Source organism: Bos mutus, chromosome 12 (genome assembly GCF_027580195.1).
Source record: "Bos mutus isolate GX-2022 chromosome 12, NWIPB_WYAK_1.1, whole genome shotgun sequence".
In the NCBI taxonomy this organism is placed as follows: Eukaryota; Metazoa; Chordata; class Mammalia; order Artiodactyla; family Bovidae; genus Bos; species Bos mutus.
The window spans coordinates 34,029,546-34,056,582 of NC_091628.1; the positions used below are offsets into that span (position 1 = coordinate 34,029,546).

The window sequence follows — 27,037 nt, forward strand, 5'->3', positions numbered from 1 at the left end:
GGGACCTGTTGTCTGTGCCTCCCTGTTCTGAACCTTGCCCTCTGCCCCTCCCCCACCCTTTAGAATTTTATGTGACTGTTTCTTACCCAGCATTCTCATCTTCACCCACCTGCCTTGGTCCCCAGATCAGCCATTCTCCTGCCACCAGGCTGCCGGTCTGTCTTTCTGCTTAAGCTCCTGTGTCTTTTACCTGCCTTTTACCTGTTTCTCCCTGTGGTTTCCCCGCCTCCAGTGCACAGCTTGTTTCGGTTCTTCTGGTTGCTGAGTTTTCTCCTGCACTGCCGTCCCTCTGTCCGTTTCTTCTCTTCCAGTTGGTCCCCCATCACCTGGCAGACGTCTTTATTTTAGAATGTCGGAAAGTGTCAGGAGGAGGCGGCAGCTTCCCCAGGACTGCTGTGGATTCAAGAATCTCCTTGCCTCTCCTGGTTGTGTGTGTATTCTTGCTGAAGTAGTACCATCTGTAGACAAGTTCTCTGGCTGTGTCGATACTCATGTTGATATGAATGTTAGGTAGCAGTTATCGAGCACTTACAAGGAGCCAGGCACCCTTCTGAGGAATGTACATGCAGTAATAACTCATGAATCCTCCTCGCATCCCTGTAACATCGATGCATTCCTAGCCCCATTTTACAGATGGATAAAGGGAGGCTTGGAGAAGTGAAATACCAGGCCCAGAGCCCCTCTTCTCACCACACCAACTTTTGAACTCAGACATGGGTTGGGATTTGGCTTTGGGAATGAGGTTATTATTTGTGTGTTTTATTTAGTCTGCATTTTATAGCAGTTGAGGGCATAATAGCTGTACCTGTAGAGCTGCGTGTGGGGAAAAGCTGTTGTCTCCCGTCCTCCAGAAAGACGGGGACGCTGCCTGGACTGACTTCCAGCTGGCTTTCCTGAAGGGAGTGCTGGCCCCCTTGGCTACAGGAGAGCTCGAGAAAGCTTCATGCCAAGACCATTGCCAGCTGCTCCACCCCTACAGTGAGAGGTCAGTTTCACTTTAGCTGGCCAGAGCTTCAGGGTCCTTGAGCGCCCTGTGATGCTGTGAGTCAGTTTGTTTCCATTTCATTGTACAATTTAAAGCCTTGTTCGGATATCTCCTTCGCCTTCCTGTGAGTTGTAGGAAAGTATTTGTTCTTTTGCAGATGCTGAAGCAGAGTCTTGGGAAAGTTTTCTGCTTCGATGGCTAGAAGGGACTTTATATTCCACAGATGAGGAAACTGTGGCCCAGAGAAATAAAATGACATGTCCAAGGGAGGCAGCCGGACGGTAGGGCTGGCCCTAGATGCTCAACCTGCTGGCTGCTGGGCCAGGACTCTCCATGCCTGGCTCTACAGCCTGGCGGGGTGGCCTCTCAGAGACTGCTGTGTGGAGCAGCGAGCGCTGCCCCCCCCCCACCCCCTCTTTCCTGAGCTCAGAGGCATCAGGAGGATTCATTGAGGATGGAATTGTCCGTGGGCTCTTTTTTTTTTGGTCTGAAAGCTAAATATTTTAAGAATATTTGCTTCTGAGATACGTAATGGCATACATGGGATCATAAAAACACAGAAGTATAAATTCAAGTGTTTTAGAAAGAAGTACTTTTTGTTTTCCAGAACATCAGGCAGGAACACCAGGCAGGAACCTCTGCTTTCTAGACGCATATTGTACAATCCATGGCGGTTTCAGAATCAGTAACTGGAATGTTGGATTGCGTTTTCCACTTGTAGAGAGAGAGGCATTAGTACTCACGTGGTTCCCTTCATCTCTGCATCTCAGATGAAACAGAGGTGACGGGAAGCCTGTCTCTGTTGCCCTTGCCCTGCCTACCGGTCTCTCCTACTGACCTGGGACTCCCGTCCGTGCCTCCCAGTTCCCAGCTTCGCTCCCTGCTGTCTGGTTCACCTCTTTCTCCAGGAGGCCTCGGGGAACCTAGAGGGTGCTGCCTCCCGACAGTTGCTCAACCATTCCATACCTGCCGTTCTTGACAGAATCCAGCCCCGATGCCCTCAGGTGTACGTTGCATGTAATTAACTTCTCTCTGATGTTCCCGAATGAGATGGGTGGGTCTGTGTGTCCCTGGGAGAACTGATGAGACGTGTCTGTGTCTTGTGGTTTGGATGAGGACTGTGTAACTGAAGAGCAGGTTAGGTTCACAGCTCCCTTGCATAGGTGAAGGCGTCAAGGTTCATGGCTGTAGCCCCATAGGACGAGTCAAGGCTGACGTTTGAACATGGGGCTGCCTGGCTCAGGAGACCCACACGCATGCATTTCCAGCCTGTCTCCTCTGAAGCTTGTAGCTCCCTCCACAGCAGTGTCCTCGTGGCTTTTTACGAGCTAGAAGTTTCTTGGTGCTGAGCCGAGGTGAGGATACGAAGGGGTGCGTGGGGCCTTAGGGGGTTTCCGGTCACCCTCGTTCATCTCCCTCCTGGACGAGGGGTACGCTTGCTGACTGGGGGAAGCCAGGAGCTGCGGCAAGCCCCAGATGGACAGGTGTAGTCCAAACGTGGCTGTGGCCATGTGCTGTGGTCGGCATGTCAACGCTTGTGGTCACGGGTGATGCCCCGTGCTTCAGCCTGTGCTCGTGATCTTCAGGTGTCCTAGACAGAGAACTGTTCCCTCCCTTCTCTAGGACCTTCGAGGACCTGATTACTTGGCCAGAAATAACCTCCGCCTGTTTCCATGTCACCATGAAAGCGCTGCAAGCTCAGCGCTGTTATTTCAGGGACCGGGTGCCTGACTTGGGACATTTTCTCTGGCCAGATCTGAGTGGGCCCCCATTCTGTCTTGTGGTTTAGCCATGGAGTTGAGGAGCTCTAAGAGGACCTCTGTCCATCTGGGGCTTGCCGCAGATGGCTAAGCTGGGAGAGAGAGGGACCAGCCTTTTCCCTCCCTGATTAGCTCCATTACAGAGATTGGCAGGCAGTCCTTGGAGAAAATAGCACACAGGTCTGAAATGACTAGCCTGGAAGGTGGCCATGGCGGGAGGCAGCCCACAGGAAGCCAGGGTCTTTGCTTGGCATCCCAGGCAGGTGCAGGGGACGGAACCCTGATTTTACTCTCAGAGCAGAGGGGTTGGGAGGCCAGGGAGGAGGTTTGCTCCTGGTAGCAGAACCGGGATCACAGGCTTTCAGGGAAATTGCTGTTCATATAACAGGAGCAGTAAGCAGTCTTGTCATGGAGTATCAAAGTTACACCTCAGTTACATTAAACAGGGTCAGGCCCTCGTCACTCACCACCACATACAAGGTGTAAAGAGAGAGAGTAGGTCGGAGTCCTAAAACCACTGACCTGTAGGTGTAGAAACCTGTCCACTTGGGGTGTTGGGATTCTGTGGCTTCAAGAGTTTCTGTGCTGGATGCTAGGAACATCCCTACCCTCAGGGAGGCTCAAACACTTTCAGGGGGGAGAGGCTGCTGTGTGAAAGTCTGGGGACCCATAGCAGGTGAGGGGTCAATTTGCAGGGAGTGGTTAGGGAAGTCCATGAGAGGCCTAGGGTCCAGGAAGCCTTCCTGGAGGAGGCGCTAACCACAGCCTGGGCTGAACAGGAGTGCTCAGGTTGGGGAAGGGGCTGACAGAGGGAGACATTCCAGCCTCTGGGGACAGAATAAGAGGTGGGGAGACAGACCCCAGTTTGGTGATGAGGGACCGTTAGACAATTCTGAGTGGCCCCCAGAATTGAGGGGCCCTTCGTTCATTACTGTCACTGTGTGCCCAGAGCAGTGGTTCTGAGTCACTATCTCCCAGGTTCGTTAGAAAAGCAAATTCTAGGACTTTCCCCCTGGAAGCCCCCAGACTCAGAGACTCGCGGGTGTGTGTCTGTATTTTAACACCTTCCAGGTGAGTTTCTTGCATGCTAGCTTGAGAACCAGCGCTCTAGAATGTATGAAAAACAGCAGCTCTTCATTGCTCCGTCAAAGATCCGGGACCACATTCCTGCCTGGTCAGACCTCCCTCTGGGATCCGCCGCCCACCGCCCTTGTGTTTCTGTACTGTGTACACTCGCACAACTCCCTCACCCACCCTGCTTCATTTCATCCCCGCTAGTGATGTAGACTATTTCTACAACACTGCTCCCTGACACGATTTCTTAGTGTTTCAAGGTCATCAGATAAATGGTTCAGGTCCCAACTCTGCTGCTTGCCTGCTGTGTGACTTTGGGGTGGCCTTGACCTCTTTGTTTCAGTTGCCTTTCTGAACAATGTAGATGGTGGTACTCATCTCTTCACTGAGTGGTCCAAACTTTCTTGGGTGTTGGAATTACCTGGGGGTCTTTTGGAAAGATTGATGCCTTCTCCCACCCCCAAATAGTGTTAGATTGTTCAGGGGCAGTAAAGTTGGGAACCACAGTCATAGGTTGCCATGAGGATGGGCGAGTCTATTCTTACAGGGTGCTCAGAAGAGGTCCTGGTACTTATCAGCTGGGGGAGGGGAGGCTCTGATGGTTTTGTGATGGGATGGGGAGAAAGCGGAGCCATTGTCGCTTGTTCCATGAATACTTGCTAGGTGTTGAGGGCCTATTGGTTTGGGGCTCTCCTGGTGGTTCCATCTTATTCTGAGTGCATCTCCAGGTCTGACTCTGAGCATCCTCCTGGCAGGACTGCAGAGGTCTTGCGTGAGCAGAGCACGCAGGCCCCCACCCCCGGCCTGCCTTCCCAGCACCAACACCGTCTTCCATCCTCTATACAGAAGAACTTGACTTCTTGGAATATAACCAGATTCTAAACTCATGAAGGAGCAGTGCTTTCCAGTAAGAATGCTCCCCCCCGACCCCGGGGTTCTGACCGTGCCCTAATCTGTCATTTGTACCTAGACACCTGTTTTCAGTCACACAAAACACCTCCAGGCTTGGTCTTTACACCAGAACACACCAAACATCTCCATCTCTGTCTTTACACATGAACTGTCTTCTCTGATCTAAATGTCATATTATAAATTGTGTATTTCTGGCAGTTACTTAAATAACATATGGCTGTTCTGCATACTGTGCCCCATCACACATATTCTTTCAACCTTCATTCATTGTTAATTCAATAACTGTTGATGGGCGTCTGCTTTGCATCGAGTCTGAGCTGATGGCTTTACCCCCTCTTTCCTGTGGAGGAACAAGCATACCTATCACCATGTAGAAGGCGTTTCTTTAGGTTTCGGTTTATAGCTGCAGCCTGCTCTATACCTTTTGGTAACGTAATCACCCCACTTGTAATAATAGAACATCTGAAGGACATTTTTCATGTTGACTCCGCGGGCTTTCTTTGAACCCTGCTGAGATTAATTAAATCAAACCCCATGCAGCAATTATCCTAAAATATCCCCACCAGTTATTAAAATCCAGTTTGCCTGGGGCTGGAGACCATAGTTAGTACTCTCAGGATGAAATCCACCATCCAGTGTAAGGTCTGTGGGTTTCTCGTTTCTTTTAGTCTAGAGTCCGTCCTGGTGGTTTGGTCAAATCAATGAAAGAAACAAGAAATAGGAGAATTCATATCTCAGGTTTATGATTTGTTCTGTCTCTGTGGAAAAGTTAGATTCTGTTTTTGGTTTTGTTTTTTGCTGTGCAGGATATATAGGAAGCTGATGTTTACTCTTTCGGTTGGCCGGAGTACATTTAAATCTGTGTTGAAAATAGAAATAATTGATTCACTCTATTTGTTCCGCTGCCCGAGGACTAAGCGAAAATCTACCACTAGGGAGACTTTTGTGTGGCCAGCACACAAGTGGCTCAGTATTATGGTAAAGACTAGCCTCCATTGTGTGGCCTTAACATTATCACTGGTGTTACCCACGGGCTGAATAGCCTTTAGAAATACAGGCCTTCACAGGAATTGCCCTGGCTTAAATGCTCCATGGATCCTTCTGAAATAACATCCCCCAACCCCTCATTTGAAACAATAAAGGAGGAGGGAATATATGAATATCTACAGCTTCAGTTATATTCAAAAGGATTAGATTTTTTAAATGAGAAAAGTTAAAACTGTGTTTTAATTTTAAAAATGTGAGGTTAAGAAATAACCCAGAATACACCGGGGAAAGTCAACAGTGTTCTTTAAAATGGTCTGTTCTAAGATCTCCCAGGCCTGCTTTCTCTCCCTTTGACTTTTCTGAAACAAACCTAAACTCCCCAGAGTGGATTGAGTGGCCCCGTCTTACTGAAGAGCCTGCTTGTTTTATAGAGTCGAGTCCAGCTCTGGCGTTAGATCTCCCCTCTGCGTCCTCAGGCCTCTCTGCCAGGACCATGGTGTCCCGCACTTCCCAGAAAAGCATGGGGGACTTCACCATTATGGCCCAGCTCCAGTTCTTGGCGGTGACCTCTGGTGGGGGGGTGTGTGTGTGTGTGTGTCTCTAGGGTGGGGCCCACACACGTCCTGTGCTGAGTCAGTGTATCCTTGAACCTAAGTCAGGTTGAGACGCCTGGCATCCCTGAGAAGTGAAGCTGTGGAATTCTGAATAAGGAAAGTGGCAACTTCTTCCGAAGATTCACTTTTTGATGAAAAGCCATGGCAAGGTGTGAGGAAGAAGACTGACTCGTAAACTTGCAGCTTGTGGAATCTGGATGACTGGTGGGATTCTGTTCGTATTTTTTTCTTCGTTTTTTAACCTCAAGGCATGTGCAATCCTAGCTCCCTGACCAGGGCTTGAACCCATGCCCCCTGCAGTGGAAGTGCAGAGCCTTAACCACTAGGCAACGAGGGAAGTCAGTTTGTATTTTCAGTAGTTGTCCTCACCCACCAGCATCGGGATCAACCATTCTGCTCAGGGTTGAGCCGCCTGTGTCCAGATGCAGCTCTTGAAAGGCCATGTGCCTGGCAGAGTGTCTTGTGCTCATGGATGATGATGGTGCTCATTGAGATGGAAGGATGGACCATTCCTAAACACAGCCATGGTTCCAGCCAAGGGGAGGCCCTTCCCAGTCTCCACTAATCCTTCCCTGCAGCCTCACCGTCCCTCCTAGATCTCTGTGCTGGGTGGGAGGGCAGCGATGTAGGGTGACCTTCTCCGGGCTCTCTATCAGGCTAGATTCTTCTGCCACTGGGGATGGGGAGCCCTGGAGACGGGTAGAGATGCTCTATCTGTCTATGCTGTCCTCCCCTGCTGTGGGTTGGAGCTTCCTGTGGCTCGACTGAAAATTAGGAGAAAATACTCAGGCTTAGAGAACATGGTAGACCTTCTTTCCGATCACCTTGTAGGAGGAAGCAGGGTTTCTCTCTGCTTTTCCTGGTCTGTTCCTACTCTGACCCTCATCCAAGGTGCTCACCCTGAGTGGGTGCTCGCTTGAAGCCTTCACACGAGACAGGGATGCCCGCATGTCCTGGCATTTCAGGACTGGCAGTGGGTGGGTTAGAGCGCACAGCGCCCCTGCCGCCGCCTGAAGATGTCAGTCTGCGGCACCCTGACATACACCAGCACGGGGTTTATCTCACTGACTTCCTGGGGGCTGTTTCCAAACCTGCTGTGATTAATTAAATCAAACCCCATGCAACAATTATTCTGAAGCAAAATGGCTTATTAAATTCTGGTGCATGCTGGATTACTGAATTTGTATTGTCCCAGTAGACAATTACAGCTTGTTTTCTCCTCTAGGACTTTAATAGCCTGTTTTTATTTTTGTGGGTGAATACAGCCAATCTCTCCTGGCTTTTCTTTCCTGCTGGGATGAGTTGTCTCTAAGGAAGGAGGAAATGCCATTGTCAGCAGACAGCACTGTTTCTAGGCTTTCCTGGAAAGTCGATTCCGTAGAAGCAGGTCTTACTCTCCACACAGAACGTCCGTTTTTCTCTGGCTGGGAATTTTTTTAAGAAGTCTTTGTGTCAGTTGGAACACTCATCTTCTGAGATGAAGATAGTGGCTATCTGTGCAGATCAGTCCAGGAGAAACAGAAGGTTGGCTCAGCAGCAGGGTTTCTGGTCCCTTGTCACCCGGACCCGGGGCAGCCACTTCTCTGTGTGTGCTTGCAGGTCAGCTGAAGAGACCTGGGAAGCACTTGGGTTTGCATTATTGAGAGAGGATTGAAAAAACAACAACAAAACACTGGTTTCACAAGTGTTATGGTTCTTTATGGTTGCTTCCCTAGTGGCTCAGTGGTTGAGAATCCAATTAACGATGCAGAGGATGTGGGTTTGATCCCTGGGTTGGGAAGATCCCCTGGAGAAGGAAATGGGAACCCACTCGTGTATTCTTGCCTGGAGATTCCCATAGACAGAGGAGCCTGGCGGGCTACAGTCCATGGGGTCACAAAGAGTCAGACACGGCTGAGCACCTGAGCACGCAGGCATGCACACACGTTTCTTTCAAACAGCAGAGTTTCTTTTATGTGATTGTTTCTAGAGATGACTAGCCATGCATATTCCACATGCCTGGTCAGTGACTCTTTCTTTTCCTTGTACAGACTCAGGGCTGCAGTTAGCTTGGACCACATTTCTCATGGTCTTTTAGACGGAAAGGTGTTTTCCCCATTGGGAGGAGCCTACAGCTTTCACCTCAGAAGAGAGGGAACTTCAGACCCGAATCAGGATCTGTTCGCTAAGGGCTCAGGAGGTGATCTGCGTGGTTGCTGGTCTCAGGACAGCGGCTCTGTTGCTTTCGGAGTGCAGAGGCCCTTGTGTACTCAGTGCTGCCTCAGCCAGAGGCGGAGGGAGATGGGGAAGTGGTGGCCTTGGTCTCAGAACCTGCTGCTTCCCTGTGGAGGTAGCCACACCCATTTGCTGGTGTCTACACAGGAACTCAGACACGTCTGGCACCTGTCCTGGACTGAACCTGCCTCCATCAGTCATGAGGTTTGCACAGTCAGGAAGGTCTCTGTAAAATACCCAGATCCTGGTGCCTGATTGTATGGAAGACTCAGCTGTGGTGTGTAGATGGTTTTCTTTAGCTGGAGTGACTTTGGTAAGAGTCAACATCTGACACACAAGAGGCAAGAGGTGGCAGAAAAGAGTGGGGATTTGAGAGTTCAGTCAATATGGAATTGTATTCGTCGGGAGTTTTACATTCTTGTTAATCATTAAGATTTTTTTAAAAAGCTGAAACTATTGTAGATTCACAGCATGGTATAATGCAGTGGTATTTATGCGATGTGTACAACATCATGGCTGGGATATTGACATTGATGTGCATGCATGCATGCTCAGTTGCTTTAGTCGTGTTTCACTCTTTGCGACTCTACGGATTCTACCCTGTCAGGCTCCTCTGTCCGTGGAATTCTCCAGACAAGAATACTGGAGTGGGTTGCCATGCCCTTCTCCAGGGGATCTTCCCAACCCAAGGATCGAATCCACGTCGCTTACGTCTTCTGCATTGGGAGGCAGATTCTTTACCCACTGAGCCACGTGGGAAGCCCGTTGACCTTGCTACGTGAAGATAAATAGCTTTTCCATTACCAAGAAGGTTCTTTGTCTTGTCCTTTTATATCCACACCCACTTCCTCCTGCCCCTACTCCTTCTTTCGCCTCTAGCTACCACTAATTTTTCCTGCATATAATTTTATTTCAAAAATATTGTAAAATTGGAATCATACTGTATGTTAGGCATTGCTTTTCTTACTCAACACACTTCTCTGAGATGATACTACTCCTTCATTAGATATGTGTGGCTTGCAAATATGTTCTAAGTTTGATGAAGTCTAATTTATTGATTGTTTTTCCTATTTTATGGATTATGCTTTTGGTGTCAAGTCTAAAGAACTCTTTGCCTAGCCCTAAATCTTGAAGATTTTCTTCTACTGTTTTTTAAGTTTTATAGTTTTACATTTAAGTCAATGACTCATTTGAGTTGGCTTTTGTATAAGGTGTGAGATGTAGGTTGTGTTTTTTTGTGAGATTTTTGTTTGTTTGTGGTTTTTGCCTGTCTAATTGTTCTAGCCCCCTTTTTTGTTAGAAAGGCTATGCCTTTTCTATGCAGTGACTTTTGCATTTTTATCAAAAATTAGTTGGGCATATTTGTGCAGGTCTGTTTCTAAGTTCTCCTTTCTGTTGCATTGCGCTATGTGTCTCAGCCAACATCACAGTCTTGATTACTGTAGCTTTGGGTCTTGAAATTGGGTGGACCAATTCATCCCAGCTTATTCTTTTTCAACATTGTTTTAACTGTTCTAGTTCCTTTTGCTTTCATATAAATTTTTGAATAATCTTCTCATGTCTGCTAGAATTTGGGGAGAACTGGCATCTTTACTGTTTTGAATCTTCCAGTCTTCCATTTTTTCATCAGTGTTGTGCAGTTTTAAGCATATAATTTCTGTTCATGTTTGCATAGATTTCACTTTTGAACACTAAATGGTATTGTATTTTTGATTTCAATGCCCATGTGTTCATTGCTATGTAGAAATACAGTAAAAACAATTTGTGTGTGTATTTGACTCGTGTTCATAACCTTGTAGAGCTCATTGATTAGTTCTAGGGTTTTTTTTTGTGGATTCCTTAAGACTTTCTATGTGGATAATTGTGTCATCTGCAAATAGGGATGGTTTAATTTCTTTCTTCCTAAACTGTACGCCTTTCATTTACTTTTCTTGCCTTATTGAACTGGCTAGGACTTCTTGCTGCTGCTAAGTTGCTTCAGTCGTGTCCGACTCTGTGCGACCCCATAGACGGCAGCCCACCAGGCTCCACCGTCCCTGGGACTGTCCAGGCAAGAACACTTGAGTGGGGTGCCATTGCCTTCTCCGAGAACTTCTTGCACTATGTTGAATAAGACTGTGAGAGCAAATGTCCTTGCGTCTTTCTGATCTTAGAGGGCATTCTGTCTTTTCACAATTAAGTATAATGTTAGCTGTATGTTGTTGGCAGATGTGCCTTATCAAGTTGAGGAAATTGATCTCTTCTGTTTTTTTAAATGATGACTGAATTTTATCAAGTGTTTTCTCTATCAATTGAGATGATTATGATTTTTTAGCCTGTTAATATAATGAACTATATTGATTAATTTTTCAAATATCGAACCAGTGGATTCCTGGAATAAACCCAAATGGAACCCACTTGATCCTGTGCATAATTATTTTTATATATTGCTATCCCTGGAGAAGGAAATGGCAACCCACTCCAGTATTCCTGCCTGGAAAATCCCATGGATGGAGGAACCTGGTGGGCTACCATCCATGGGGCTGCAAAGAGTCAGACACAACTGAGCAACTTCACTCACTCCACTCACTCATATTCTCTTAGGTTTTATTAATCGTTCTTATGTCTATATTCATGAGAGATCTTGGCCTGTAGTTGAGTTTTTGTTTGGTTTTGTTTGTGTTGTAGGGTACTATCTTTATCTAATTTTGGTATCTGGGTAATACTAGCTTCATACAATGAACAGAAAATGCCTTTCATTTCCTGGGTGACAAAGGATGGAATTAGTGTTAATTCTTTTTTAAACATTTGATAGAATTCTTCAGTGAGATTTCTTCTTAGTTTTGAAATGACAAATTCAGTTTCCATAATGGTTAATGTCTGTTGAAGTTATCTACTTCATACTGTATTAGATGTGGTAGTTTTTGTTTTTTGAGCATGTGATCCATTTTCTCTAAGTTGTCCAATTTTTGTGTGTGTAGAGTTGTTCATAGTACTCTCTTACTATCTTTTTGATGTCTGCAGGGAGGGTAGTGTTATCTCATCTCATTCCTAATATTGGTATATTGTTTCTTCTTTTTTTTTTCCCCTTGGTCAATCTTTTTAGGAAGTTTGTTGACTTTATTAATCTTTTAAAAGAACTAGCTCTTAGTTTTACTGATTTTTGCTATTTACCTGCTTTCTTTTATATCTGCTCTTACCTTTGTTACTGATATTTCTTTCCTTTTGCTTGCTTTGGGTTTATTTTGTTTTTTTCCCTAGGTTCTTGAAGTGGGAATTTAGACTACTGATTTGAGTTCTTTCTTATTTTCTTATGTATTTATTTAATGCTATAATTTTTCCTCAGAGCACTGCTTTTGCTCTGTCCTGTAAATTTTGATATGTCACATTTAATTTTTATTTTCATTCAGTTAAATGTCTTTTTAAAATTCCTCTCTAGACTTCCTCTTTGACCTGTGGGTTATTTTTAACTAATTTATTTATTTTACTTTACAATATTGTACTGGTTTTGCCATACATTGACTTGAATCCACCATAAGTGTACATGTGTTCCCCATCCTGAACCCCCTCCCACCTCCCTCCCCATCCCATCCCTCTGGGTCATCCCAGTGCACCAGTCCTGAGCACCCTGTATCATACATCAAACCTGGACTGGCGATTCATTTCACATATGATATTTTACATGTTTCAATGCCATTCTCGCAAATCATCCCACCCTCGCCCTCTCCCACAGAGTCCAAAAGACTGTTCAATATATCTGTGTCTCTTTTGCTGTTTTGCATACAGGGTTATTGTTACCTTCTTTCTAAATTCCATGTATATGCGTTTGTATACTGTATTGGTGTTTTTCTTTCTAACTTACTTCACTCTGTATAATAGGCTCCAGTTTCATCCACCTCATTAGAACTGATTCAAATGTATTCTTTTTAATGGCTGAGTAATATTCCATTGTGTATATGTATGACCTGTGGGTTATTTAAAAGTATATTTAGTTTCCAGATGTTTGGAAAATTTCCTCACATCTGTTATTGATTTTCAGTTTATTCCCTTATGGTTGAAGAATGCATTCTGTGTGATTTCAGTTAAGTGTTTTTGAAGTTGGTTTTATAGCCTGGGATATTGTCTGTCTTGATATATGTTCCATGTGCATATGAGAAGAATATATTCTGCTGTTGTAGGGTGGACTGTACTATGCCTTTCTAATCCTGTTGGTTAATGCTTTTAATCCCGAAATGGAGTATTTTGTTTTAAATCATATTTTTTGGTAAAAATAAGGAGACTGAAAATCCATAACAATCCATATTGTTAATTTAGGGCAACTTTGACAACCATCCAAGGGGAGGGTAGAGTTTATATTCTCTATTGGAAATGTGGGTACCAGAGGGCCATCTCATTACACTGTTGTGATAGGATTAGAAAGTCTGATGAAAACCATCCTAGATCTCAATAAAAATTAGAGGTCAGATAGCTGGAGTTGCTGATCAGGACTGGAGGTATTTCAAGATTGGTTAGGTTTCTTCTTGTTGATTAGTATTTATTAGTTAACTAACTCACTGCTTACTAAGTATTCAGTCTTTAATTAGATCTAGAGCAGAGTGGTGGGTTATTGATATAAAGCTATATTTTTAACCTATTCTGAAAAGCATGTTGAGTAATTCCTCTGTTCCAGACGTGGTGCTAGTTCTTGAGAATATAAAAATTAACTAGAGAGACATGGACTCAAGTATTTTTTATTCTCCCTCAGAAGAAAACCTAGAAATCTCAATGGCTTCCATAAAGACTGATTACTGGGAAACCGAAGAGTAAATTAAATTTTGAAGATTGTTTTAGTTTCAGATGACACAACTTAAATTTGAGAAACAATATTAAGTGTACCATGCAGAGAAACTATTTTTATTACATGGTTGTAGAGTCACATTCAGTTAAAAACCTGGCATTTCTTGCAGGTGTCCGAGTGCCATGCACTGAAGTAGGTGCAGGGAGTCTGGATTTGCTCAACCCCGGCTGTACTTCTTCTTTCTTCAGTCTGATTGTTAAAAAATAGAGGCCAAGTATAAATTTCATACTTTATATCCATTTTTATGTGTTGCTTCTTAAGAAATAGAAGCTTCCATGTATAGTAAAAAAATAGAAGCTTCCATGTATAGTTATAGTAACATAACTATATAAAGAATATCTACATAAGTGCTGTTGGATTTAAGTAGAAACAGATCTGGTATCAGTGTCAATACTGACGTTACCTCACGACATTGTGTAAACACACCGTTAGTTTAACCTGTTTAACCAGGTACGGTTACAGAAGGGCAGCAAAGACCTTACTCTGTTACATGTAACACAACAAGAAGTGAGAAAACGCAGTTAAATATATCACAGTGTTTGCTCTCCTTTTCCCTGTGACATCATAGTTTCCCTCTAGCATCTCTTTTTCAGATCACAAAGGCACATTATTTCCCAGAAAACCCCTTGCTTTGATTAATGGGGCCAGGCCAGTCCAAGGACAGAGTAGGCACACGGGAACCTGGCTTGATCCCTGGAGAAGGTCCTGTCTTCTTTCTCTCTCCTTGTAGCTCTTTAATTTCATTACTGTGTTTCCTGGTAAGTCTCTAAGGAAGCTCCATGTATCTAAATAAATGGTAGGTGATTGGTTGATGAGCTATTAATGGTTGAAAATAATAGGCTCAAACTTTATTTTTTATCATTTCATTAAGGAACATCCTCTTTCTTCCTAGTGTAAAAAGAAGTGGGAAATGCTCTACTCGACTGCTTTTATTCTTCCTCCGTTAATCATAGCCTGGCGGCATGGACTCTGCTTTGCTTCCCTGATTCACTGTTACTTTTAACTGTGACATCAAGTTCTTAGAGATATTTGGAAGAAAGATATCAAATGCCCTTACGACAGCTTGGGCGTGTATCCATTGGCCTGGCTGACACGGTGAGCCTTAGACAAATCAGGTGACTTCTTGGAGCCTCGTTGTCCCCGTCTGTGCAGTGAATCTGGGCGGTGATAAGGGACTCCCTCCTCCCTACTTAGTTACAGATGTTTCCGTTGTCATCTCTAGTCTGCGAGCTCCAGGGGAGCAAGAGCTGTTGGGCAAGAATAGAGATGCAGACGCACGGAACGGACTTGTGGACCCAGCAGGGGAAGGAGAGGGAGGGATGAATGGGCAGAGTAGCACTGATGTACATACACGCCCACATGTAAAACAGATAGGCAGTGGGGAGCTGCTGTGTAGCGTAGGAAGCCCAGCTTGGTGCTCCGTGATAACCCAGAGGGGTGGGATGGGGAGGAGGTAGGGGGAGGAGGTTCAGGAGGGAGGGGACATATATATACTTATGACTGACTCATGTTGTTGTATGGCAGATGCCAACACAATATTGTAAAGCAATTATCCTCTGATTAAAAATAAAAATAAGAGAATGAATCGACCGTACACCTGAAACTAACACAACACTGTTAATCAATCATAATCCACATAAAATAAAAATTAAACAAAGGAATGAGTTGACACCACAGCAAAGCCAGCAGCCTCACTTGCTTCTTTTGAAAACAGCTTTGTGAAGTATACTTGGCATATATACAGTTGTCATCATCCAGAGTCACTGCACAGACAGGGGACAGTGAGGCTCCAGGAAGTCACCTGCTTTATCTAAGACATACCGTGTATACACACACCATACACACACTACTGTGTATAAAATCGGTAACCAACAAGGACCTACTGTGTAGCACACAGAATAATACTCAATATTTTGTAATAACCTGTAAGGGAAAAGAATCTGAAAAAGAGTAGGTGTATGTGTGTATCATGGAATCACTTTGCTCTGCACTTGAAATGAACACAACTGTTGCTGTTCAGTTGCTCAGTCATGTCCGACTCTTTGCTGTGACCTCATGGACTGCAGCATGCCAGGCTTCCCTGTCCTTCACTGTCTCCCACATTTTGCTCCATTGAGTTGATGATGCCATCCAACCATCTCATCCTCTGTTGTCCCCTTCTCCTCCTGCCTTCAGTCTTCCCCAACATCAGGGTCTTTTCCAGTGAGTCGGCTCATCCCATCAGGTGGCCAAAGTATTGGAGCTTCAGCATCAGTGCTTCCAATGAATGTTCAGGGTTGATTTCCTTTAGGATTGACTGGTTTGATCAACATGATTATACATCAATTAATATACATACATATATATATATATATATATAATTGACATACCTTACCTCTCATCCATTTAAAGTGAGGAATTGTTTTTAGTATATTTAGAATCATGCCAGTCATCACTGCAGTCAATTTTAGAACACAAGAACAAATCCTCATGCCCACTAACAGTCACTCCTCTTTTCCCCCCAAACCTCCAATAGTTTGTGCTATTAGGATCACTAAATAATGACTTGTATCTGATGGCTTAAGCTCCTAAGAGGAGAGTGAAAAAGTTGCCTTAAAGCTCAACATTCAGAAAACTAAGATGATGGCATCTGGTCCCATCACTTTATGGCAAATAGATGGGGAAACAGTGGAAACAGTGGCTGACCTTATTTTTCTGGGCTCCAAAATCACTGCAGATGGTGACTGCAGCCATGAAATTAAAAGTCACTTACTCCTTGGAAGGAATGTTATGACCAACCTAGAAAGCATATTAAAAAGCAGAGATATTACTTTGCTAACAAAGGTCCATCTAGTCAAGGCTGTGGTTTTTCCAGTGGTTATGTATGGATGTGAGAGTTGGACTATAAAGAAAGCTGAGCACTGAAGAATTGATGCTTTTGAACTGTGGTGTTAGAGAAGACTCTTGAGAGTCCCTTGGACTGCAAGGAGATCCAGCCAGTCCATCCTAAAGGAGATCAGTCCTGGGTGTTCATTGGAAGGACTGATGTTGAAGCTGAAACTCCAATACTTTGGCCACCTGATGCGAAGAGCTGACTCATTTGAAAATACCCTGATGCTGGGAAAGATTGAGGGCAGGAGGAGAAGGGGATGACAGAGGATGAGATGGCTGGATGGCATCACTGACTCAATGGACATGGGTTGGGGTAGACTCTGGGAGTTGGTGATGGACAGGGAGGCCTGGCGTGCTGCGGTTCATGGGGTCACAAAGAGTTGGACACAACTGAGCGACTGAACTGGACTAAGCTCCCTTTAGAGAATGAAGCTGATATTAGTCATATTTAATATTTCTCTAATACAGTAACCATGTTCTAATAAGTATTTGAAATAATAGATGATTTGGTTCATTATCTTAATTTTAATGGCGGATTAGCTGAAATTTTTCCTTATTAAATTCTGTGACAAAGGAGCATTCTTTTTTTTTTTCCCCTAATAATTCCTTGAAATATCTCTGGAAGGTCTTGTAGAAGACTTTCAATTTCCCTTGAGGAAATGCCAGAGGTCGTGGGCTGCAGAATCAGCCAGTCTGGGCCTGAGTCCCCCTGCTTCCTCATCTGCCGCCCAGGATGGGGACCTGCCTCCTTGGACTCTTCTGAGAATTCGGAGAGGTTCTGCAGAAGAGTGCGTAGCACAGCTGCTGGCATTTAGGAGGAGTTGAAGGCTCCGGGATGGTGCGCTCATACTCCTCTTGAGTACCTTGTGTAGCCTGGCAGCCAGTAAATGCCCGAGTGAAAGGCTGTGTTGAAATTATTCACCTACTTGTGGAAAACTCCTCTGTGGGTTTTTCTTCCCTGTAGGAGGAGTCCTGCCTTGGGAAGGAGTCCAGGCTGGGTGACGTGCCATGTGTCTCTAGGATCCTGCCTGAAGCTCTTAAAGGCAGGCAGTTTCCTCCCCTGCCCTCAGTGGGAAGATGAGTTTAGTGTGGCTTCAGTGCTGTGATTTGATGGTCCTGTCTGTATCCTGTCTGTATCCCTTACTTTGTCAAAACCTTCATTTCTAGTTATCTGGGGTGCTACTAATGGGGTTAAATCTAGTTTGCTGTGCAGGTTTGATCTGTATTAGAAAACTCACTGTGCTGTTGTGCTTTGCTACACAGGCCCATTAAATAAGGCCTAGTCCATCCAAACGAAGCTGATGAGCCCTCCGAGGGTGGGGTGGGTACCTTGGTGACTGTCCAGGCACTGTTTTCTGTGCTGGCAGGGTGGTGGAGGTGGTCAGGGGTTTTGGAGTGGAGCAGGGAGGAGGGTGGGGGCTTACAGAGCAGGTGTTACTGTATTGCTACATTTGAGATTAGGGTGTGTGGAGCTTCTCAAGAAAGACATCTACCCACATAGGTTTCTTACTCATGGTAACTTGCCAGCAAAGGTAGAGAAAGAGATCTACATGCACGCACGACTTCATAGCGATAAGGTTAAAGCCTTTTTCTGAGTTTCTGTTTCTGGTATCCTGTAAGGCTGTCTCTGTCTTACTAGATCTAAATCTCTTCATCTCAGTTTCTGTTATGTGCACGTTGAGGTTGTTTGAGCAGAGGGCTGAGTGTTTCAAAAACCAGATAAATTGAACATACATTTTCAACTATAAATCAACTATAATGAATACGGATTTTCTTCAGGGCAGACATGATTCTTCTCTGTGGAAAATGCCACCAAAGCAAACCGGGGTGAAGGCAGAACTGGGAACAGCGGACCGAGAGTCCTCGCTCTGTAAAAGTAGTGCTCAGAACTCTTTCTACATGGAAAGTTTTCAGAGATCAAATCAAGGCTTTTATTACTTTGTCATGTTCTCCACTGGCTGCTGGTGGCCTTACCTTCGGTGCACCTGGACTGAGGAAGGAAGAGAGGGGACCCACATTTCCTCTCCACACTGGGGCTGGAAATTTGGGGCATTTGTTCAAATCCTGGTTTTACCCTGAGTTTGTGTGATTTTTAAAATGATCATGTGTGTGTCCTCTGAAATGGGGCTACCTGGGTTTTGCATGTCTTGGTTCACTCCCCACATAAAGCAGTGAGCAGACATTAGCACTTCCACTCTGTGAAGGAGACTAACTTGGGGAGGTTAGGTAACTTGTTAAAAGTCACCCAGAAAAACTAATTTCCTTCACAGGACTATCATGTGAAGTTACACAGAGTGCTAAGTGAAGAGTCACTGGCAACTTTTTTTTTTTAAATATTACAAATCATTCAGATTTTTTTTCTTAAGCCATAACATGTGGCATGTGGGATCTTATTTCTGCGACTAGGGTTTAAACCTGTACCCCCCACGTTGGAAGGCAGAATCCTAACCACTGGTCCACCTGAGTGGTCCTCATCCAATTTTATTAATTAACATATATCAAGTTCCCACATAGCCTAAATAAACCGTTAACAGTCCACTTATGAGTCTCTGACAAAGATTATAGGATTTCAGAAAGATTCTTTTTCTTCTGATGGAATGATATGAGACATGTGATTTATATGGTTTACAAAATGGAGACTACTTTATTTAGTAAACACAGATGTACATTAATTTAATTTTATTTTTTTCAAACTAGCCGATCAACAAACAATGCTGTGATAGTTTCAGGTGAACAGGGAAGGGACTCAGTCATACATACACATGTATCCGTTCTCCCCCAAACTCCCCTCCCATCCAGGCTGCCACATAACATCGAGCAGAGTTTCCTGTGCTGTACAGTAGGTCCTTGTTGGTTGTGTGTGTGTGATCAGTGCTTGGTTGTCACCGACTCCTTCTGACCCCATGGACTGTAGCCCACCAGCATCCTCAGTCCATGCAGTTTTCCAGGCAAGAAAACTGGAGTGGGTTACGGTTTCCTTCTCCAAAGGACTTTTCCGACCCAGGGATCAAACCTGTGTATTGAGTCTCCTGCACTGGCAGGTGGATTCTTTACCACTGCACTACGTACTGCTGCTGCTGCTGCTAAGTCACTTCAGTCGTGTCCGACTCTGTGCGACCCCGTAGACGGCAGCCCACCAGGCTCCCCCGTCCCTGGGATTCTCCAGGCAAGAACACTGGAGTGGGTTGCCATTTCCTTCTCCAATGCATGAAAGTGAAAAGTGAAAGTGAAGTCACTCAGTCCTGTCCGACTCTTCGAGGCCCCATGGACTGCAGCCTTCCAGGCTCCTCTGTCCATGGGATTTTCCAGGCAAGAGTACTGGAGTGGGGTGCCATTGCCTTCTCCAGCACTACCTAAGAAAGCTCCAAAAGAAAGAAAGGCATGTAGTAATTTTGAGAGTTGAATTATATTCATTATTGTTTTCAAATCATCTCAAATAATGAGTAGCTGCTTCTTTATTCATGGCAAGTACTGACAGCCTGTATGAGTGGCTGATTTTGAATAGGTACCTGGGCTCTGTGCTCACTGAGAATGACTCATTTTGAGAAATCAGAGTTAAACTCATTTGGGTGTTGAAATTCCATACAGAAAATTCTCTGGGAGGAATTTTTGGTTCCACCTGAACCCAAGTAATCAGACTGCTTTTGTTCTGAAACCCAAGCCACGCAGCTGGACAGAACCCAGCCCTGTTGACTGGGTCAGAGGTGGGTCCAGCTGTCAGCATCCACACACCCGCCGCCTGGTCCCAAGCAAGCGCCCGACACAGCAGGCAAGTGGGGAAGATGCCGCGCTGCCAGGACTACCACTTTTTGCTGTTGTTGTCAGTTTGGGTTTTTCTGAAGTATATATTTAACTTGTTGATTTTTTTTCTCTCTGATGTGTAATTGTTGTTACACATTAACTTAATGCCAGGCCGCAGCACAAACCTACAAATCACACTGGTGGGTTTTTGTGTTCTGCACAGGACAAAGTTCAAAGCTCTGATAATTTCATGGTCTGAGCTCTCCTGTGGAGCCACCAGGACCTAGAATAAATTCAGCCCTACTGTGTGTGGTACAACCCTGGTGGTGGCCTTTTGAAGACTTGGGAAGGTAGCATGGGCCCCGACTGCCGTTTTTTTTTTTTAAGCAATAGCTTTTTTGTTATCTTAATGGAGATTGGAGTTAAAGGAAAACCCATTATTTTTGTTCTGAGTTTAAAGTCAAGTGGTGGCATGTACCAAAAGTGAGGGATGCTTTACTGCTACAGGATTTGAGTGGACATATGAGTTGTTCCCTGGAGAAGGGCATGGCTACTGGCTCCAATTTTCTTGCCTGGAGAATTCCACAAACAGAGGAACCTGGAGGGGTACAGTCCATGGGATTGCAAAGAATCAGACACGGCTTAGCAAGCAACACTATTTTTTTTTTTTTTTTTATGAGTTGTTCCACCAGGAAGAGCTCATAATTTTCACGGCAGGCGCTGGGAGTCGGTCTTTTGAAAAGTGCATTCGTTTTACATTGTATTTTGCTTCTCCGGGGACCTACTCTGTAATTGTGTTCATTATCAATCTGGGCACTCTCCCCGTTTATGTAACATAATATAAACCTTTCCTAACAGTGTGGACCAGGACCTCACTGTGGTGTGTGTTTGTGGCACAAAGTAGGTGCTAGTTTGTGTGACCAAAGATTGTACCATAAATGCCTTTGTTTGTAACTGTTCCCAGAGTGCCTGATAGGCACTAAATAGTAAAATTTTATTGCTTTGCTTTATGAAAGATTTTTTTCATAAGGGATTTTATTTATTGGCAACGTTCTGTTGTGTGTATGATTTTTCTAGGGGCCTGTAATTTAGATTTTTCTGACTCAAGGTTATAATTTATTCTAAAGCTACTTGAAAATCCATTCTGTAAGAAATAAACCAGTGCAGAGAATTGAAAGACTGAGATTTGAAAGAACCAAATTTCAGTTATCGCTTGGATTTTACCTCTGAAAGGGGCTCCTTCTTTAATTTTGAGTCCACTAGTAGCCTATCATTTTTGACATTGTGATTATTGACAGTTCTGCATATCTAGTCTTTGAATATGCTCTCATTTTGGAAATCTGCTCCTTGAAAGAAAAGCCATGACAAATCTAGACAGTGTATTAAAAAGCAGAGATATCACTTTGCTGACAAAGGTCTGCCTAGTCAAAGCTATGGTTTTTCCAGTGGTCATATGGATGTGAGAGTTGGACTATAAAGAAAGCTGAGCACCGAAGAATTGATGCTTTTAAACTGTGGTATTGGAGAAGACTCTTGAGAATCCCTTGGACTGCAAGGACATCAAACCAGTCAATCCTAAAGGAAATCAACCCTGAATATTCATTGGAAGGACTGATGCAGAAGCTGAAGCTCTCATACTTTGGCCACCTAATGTGAAGAGCCAGCTTATTGGAAAAGACCCTGAAGCTGGGAAAGATTGAGGGCAAGAGGAGAAGGAGGCGACAGAGAATAAGATGGTTGGATGGCATAATCAACACAATGGACATGAGTGAGAGCAAGCTCTGGGAGATAGTGAAGGACAGGGAAGCCTGACCTGCTGCCGTCCATGGAGTGGCAAAGAGTCAGACACGACTGAGCAACTGAACAGCAACAACAAAGCAAGTCATTTGTCTTAACACACAAAGCATTGCATTTTAACGATTGCTTGAGGCATTTTGTTGAAGGTCTTTAATTATTGAAATTTAACAGTTTCTTCCTAAGAAGCAGACCTGATATGAGAGAGAGAGAGACAAAGGAGATGCTTGGTTTTAGAGAATCATCTCATGTGGGGCTGGCAAGAGCACAGTCTGTAGGCAGCTGGCCAGACTGGAGATTCCAGCCAGAGTCAGTGTTGCAATCTTGCACCAAGACAGTCTGGAGGCTGGATCCCTTCTTGCCTGGGGGACCTCAATCTTATAAGGCCATCTACTGATTGCACAAGGCCCACCTACATTATGGAGGGTCATCTGCTTGCCTCAGAGTCTCCTGATTTCACTGTTAATCACATTAAAATGTGCCTTCACGGCAACATCTAGGCTAGTGCTTGACCAAATAACTAACACCGTGGCCCAGTGAAGTGGACACATGACGTAACCATCACCACCTCCCAATGGGGAGAGAGTTGGGTTCTCAGTTTCCCTGTGTGGATTCCAAAAAGCCCTCTTTCCTCCACCTGCTCACATGAAGAAGAATTAACTTCAAGGTAAAAGTAGAAAATTAGGAAGCTGGGGAGTGACTAGGAAAATATGATGCCTCACCAGTGATTGGAAATTAGTGGTGCAACTAAGGACAGGAGTTGAGAGCATGTCAAGGATATGCCAAGGTCACGTACCAGGAGTGTAGGGGATGAAAGTGACCTTCAGATGGCGAGGGGTGTGGGGGGTGGAACAGCAGCAGCAACAGCCCAGCAAAACTGATGGGCAGAGCCCGAAGGTGGCTGGACCGCTCAGCAATGTGGCCCCTGGACCCTTGGGAGCCGTGGGGACCTCCATGAACCCTGGGCCCGGCCCCCCAAGACCTGCACGCAGACAGAACCTCAGCAATGCCTTCGACTGAGGGCTGCAGTTGACATGACTTTCTGTTGGCATCAGGGTTTGAGTCAGGCCTCTATGCTCAGCCCCCTTGCTGGAGAAAAGTTACCTACCAGGATTGCACAGCATTGGGTTTCAGGAAGCGACAGCAAAGCCTGGTGATGGAGTGGGCACGTTTGTCTTCTGTGTGGAAAATACAGGTTTTCCAGAAGTCCTCCATGGGGCAGCTTGTTTGAAATGGGCGACAGAACTATTGGGAAAAAATCCATCTTGAAATGGAGGAAAAAAAGAAAGCAATTCCAAGAGGTAGGGTAGGAAATCATATGCATCGGGTGCTTGTGTGTCCTCAGGAAATTCGAATCGGCTAATTTATCAAGGAGGTGATTCTGTCACACTTGATTTGCTGTTCAGTTAAAAGGGCCTTCGTGTGGGTCAGACGGATAGGAGCGGGTTTGTGCAAACGGGGCGGGATCAACAAAGAGCCTTTTATTAATCCTTTCCTTCGGGAGGCGGTTCCGGCAGGCGCCTGGCTCTCTGTTGAGACATTGGCAGGAAACTACTTTTTTCAAGGCAGCGTCACCTGTGCTGTCCCTGGTCACGTGCTTCCAGGCTTTCAGACCCAGGAATCCTTTCACTGTCCCAGGAAAGAGGAGGGTAGCAGGCAAACCCAGACCTATTCTCTGAGGCCTCAGGTTACACGGGGGCTGTGCCCAGGGTTCACGGAGGCCCTCGAGGGCCCAGAGGCTGCCTTGCCAAGTGGCTCAGTCTGCTGCCCGGTCCTTTGCAGCCTCCTCTTCCAGAAGTTTGGCAGAAGCGTGGAGGGCAGCCACCCACGCGGCCTCGTCCTCATAGAGTTTCCAAGCATCACGGTGAGATAGTCATCAGGGGATTGGTGGTCCATGGGAGAAGTCCAGAGGGGACCACAGAGGCCCCTCTTCCCGTCTGCGGGTCCACATTTGGGTCAGCAGCGGGGTCCCCCACAGTGCCTCCTGGTCTTTGCTGCCTCCAGTTACATGGACTCTGCAGCCCCCGCTGCACACCAAGAGGGGCCCCGAAGGGCACATTCTAGAGTAATGAGACCCGGTTGTACGTGGAGCTGACATGCAGTTGTGTCAGGCGAGTGCCCACATGTGCAGTGGTTTAAATGTGCATTTCTCAGTGCCCTCAACCTCTGTCATTCAAAACAGGATTTTTTTTTAAAGAAAGGAAAGTCCACATAACTAAAATCACCCTGAGATTTCCCTTTCCCTCGTGGCCTGCAGGAGCAGGGCAGGACCTGGACAGGAGGGTCCCGGGCCCTTTGCGGGAGGTGGGATGTGGCCAGCGGGTGGCACGGGCTCCCAATATTGCTGCAGTTGGTTCCTGTGGATGTTCGAGTCATTCACGGGCTGTGGGAAGGGACTGCTGGTTTTTCATCCTGCCTCCCCGTCACGTGACTTTATAAAGGACGGTTATTTCACATCTTCTAAACCTGAAGTGTGGTCCTGATGATGACTGCATAGGCATTCAGACTAAGCTGGCTGCTGGGCCAAGCTGAAAGGACAGGGACTTCCCCTTCCTGGCACCTAAGTATCTTCTGTGGCCAACTCACTTGTGCGCTGTTTAAAAATTCTACCTGCTTAACGCATGTGGAGTCTTCACCTGCTGGGCATGAATCAATGATTTCCTCTGTCCTCCCCAAGGTCAGTTGCAGGCTGCTCGTTTGTTGTCATAGGAGGTGAAACAATATCTCTTGTGAAGATGAATTATGGCTAAATTCGTGGGAAGTGAGCAGTTGTTCAGTCACTAAGTCGTGTAGTTTCCCCAGCCTCTCCCCACCGCACCGGCCCCACACCCCACCCCCAGCCTCTGACAACCGCTGGTCTGCTTTTAGTCCCCATGGATTTGCCTGTTCTTAGCATTTTGTATAAATGGAATTGCATAATATGTTGCCTGTTGCAACCAGCTCCTTTCACTTAGGACAATATTTTCAGTGTTCATCCATGTGTAGTAGGTATTAGTGCTTCTTTTTATGGCCAAGGAATATTCAGATCCGTGGGTACGTTATATTTGGCTTATTCCTCCTCCCCCAGTGGATGGATATGTGGTTTGTTTCCACTTTTTAACTGTCAGGAATAATGTTGCTGCAAACACTCATGTATGAGTTTTTGTGTGGACTTGTTTGCAGTTCTCTTGGGTGGACACCTAGCAGGGGAATTGCTGAGTCATATAACTTTCTATTTCATATATTTTTTTAGAAACTGCCCAACTGCTTGTGAGGTGGCTGCTCCGTTTTGCATTCTCATCAGTGGTGTAAGAGGGCTCTGGTTTCCCCATGTCTTTGTCAACACTTGTTATTGTCCAGAACCACACAGTATTCTAGAAAACTCCTAATTATGCAGGACCCGATTTTCTGTGAGGTGAGATTTTCTAGGATTTTGGTTTCTTTTTCTTTGTCTTCCAGGCAACTGACCTATTGGCTTCACTTTAACAGTATCTAGTTTCACTTCCCTGGGGACGAGAGGGAAGCTGGGAGAAGTTAAACTGGTTAATGTAGGTACATATTAACACCTGTTAACAAGTTGGCCAAGAAGAAAAGGCTGGCTCCATTAGCTCAAGTGGTGTTTTAGATTAATGGCAGGTAGCTCTCTGCAGGACTGGGGCTGTGTTCTTGGGTACTATGGTAATTTGTAAACTTTGTGTCTTCTTTAATATAAATATTGAAAGTCAATTAGCCATTTTCTGTATTATCTGAATGACCACTCTATAGGGAAAACCGCAGCTCAATTTTATCGCCTCAGTTTGCATTTGAACAAGAAATTAAAGTGGCACCATTTAATTTCACGCAGAGTTTTCAAAACATCTTAAGGAGTCTGGGGTAATATTTCCAAGGGCTTCCACTGTTGCTGAAATGTGGTGAGAGGTGTGCTGGTGAGTATTTCTCTGGGTTTTTTCTGTGGAGCCCCTGTCACCATGGTGAGAAGGAAGATATGCTGCCGTAGAGTGAAGGCTTGGTGTCAAGAGGCTGGTCACTGTGAGGTGTCAGCTCCAGTCTTTAACAGTCATGTGAATTTGCATTCTGTCTTGTGACATTCACGTAGTAGCTATCTAACATTTATCTTACTGTAAAACAATCTTAAAGAACAGTTAAAAATAGCTGCACCTTGAGAATTCCCTGGCAATGCAGTGGTTAAGGCCATGCTTTCATAGCTGAGGGTGTGGGTTCAATCCCTGTTTGGTGAACTGAGACCCCACAAGCCATGTGGTACAGCCAAAAGCAGCAACAGGAAGACAGCCGGAAGATGTTCTGATTTACAGAGGACAGCTTTCTACCGTCCTTTCTAAACCATCCGTTTATTTAGTAAATGTTTATTGGTCCCTGAACTAGGGATGAAAAAATGTAGAGATGTTATCCGTGTATTTTTTTGTATGAAGGAATTCTTTTATTTTTAATATGGATTTTCTTTGTTTTAAATTGATGTATAGTTAATTCACAGCGCTGTGTTAGTTTCAGATGTACAGCAAAGCGGTTCTATTTTGTGTGTGTGTTCTTCTTCAGATCCTTTACCTTCCTGGTTATTATAAGATATTGCGTGTATTTGCCTGTGTTATACAGTATTTCCTTGTTGGTTATCACTGTCTATATGGTGGTGTGTGTATGTCACTCCCCAAAGAGCCTACAAAGGTGCTCGAGGAAGCAGCACTGGCGCCTGATAGAGCAGATCAAGCACGAGGCGAAATGAACAAGACCAGAGACGCCTCGGAGGAGACTGGGGGCCGGGGCGCTGAAGTGTTCATTGAAGATGACCGTTTACAGCTGGAAGGACCTGAGCTTGCTCTGACTTGGGTCACGTGGCCTACTCTTTCTAAGCATCCCTTTGCTCCCCCCAAGGGGGTCAGGCACGGTCAAGTTCTTAGGAATTTCTGGAGCCGGGGCTGTGCTGAGAGGGTGTGGGGAAGGGGTCAGACTGGTCTCCCAGTGGTGCCCAGCCCGGGCCTCCTCCTGCGAGTCCTACACCCTGCTGTGCCCGGGTCCTCAGGTGAGAAGAGGGTTGTTAGAGCTGCATGTGGGGCAGAGACAGGAGTGACCAGACCTCGGATCCTGCACCCGTGGGAGCATCTGATCTGGGTTGGTCAGAGGGTGAGTGGAGCAGAGGAGATTTTCAAAAGCTCCAGAAGCTAAGTAGGTCCAAGTAGCATACTGCAATCTAACGTCTGTAATAATAATACAGATGAACAGGAGATAGCAAAGAGTGAAAGCAGTGAGAGGGTAGAGGATTTTGAGAAGCATCTTG

At 45.4% G+C, this 27,037-nt stretch overlaps 1 protein-coding gene across 3 annotated transcripts in view; it reads left to right on the forward strand.

Moving 5' to 3' along the window:
• SPATA13 (spermatogenesis associated 13) overlaps window positions 1–27,037 on the forward strand; it is a 233,486-nt gene that overhangs the window by 128,331 nt on the left and 78,118 nt on the right. The gene's annotated exons all lie outside the window — the stretch shown is intronic.